Source organism: Penaeus monodon, chromosome 24 (assembly GCF_015228065.2).
Source record: "Penaeus monodon isolate SGIC_2016 chromosome 24, NSTDA_Pmon_1, whole genome shotgun sequence".
Taxonomy (NCBI): Eukaryota; Metazoa; Arthropoda; class Malacostraca; order Decapoda; family Penaeidae; genus Penaeus; species Penaeus monodon.
In genome coordinates, this window is record NC_051409.1 from 33,527,730 (window position 1) to 33,527,945 (window position 216).

Genomic DNA, 216 nt, shown 5'->3' on the forward strand with positions numbered 1-216 from the left:
ACCTGAAGAGAAAGACTATCTCTATCACAAAGCGATGTTGATGTCACTTGTAACAAAAGAAACACGGACACGGTGCTTTGGAAATAATAGTCTGAGGTGACTGTAATAGGAGTGGCTTTGTTATAAGTAATAGCCATCATTACATTCCTCCCTTCTCCCTCCCATCCCTCATACTTCTTTCTACCTCCCCTCCCCCACTGAGATAGAACACTAAAA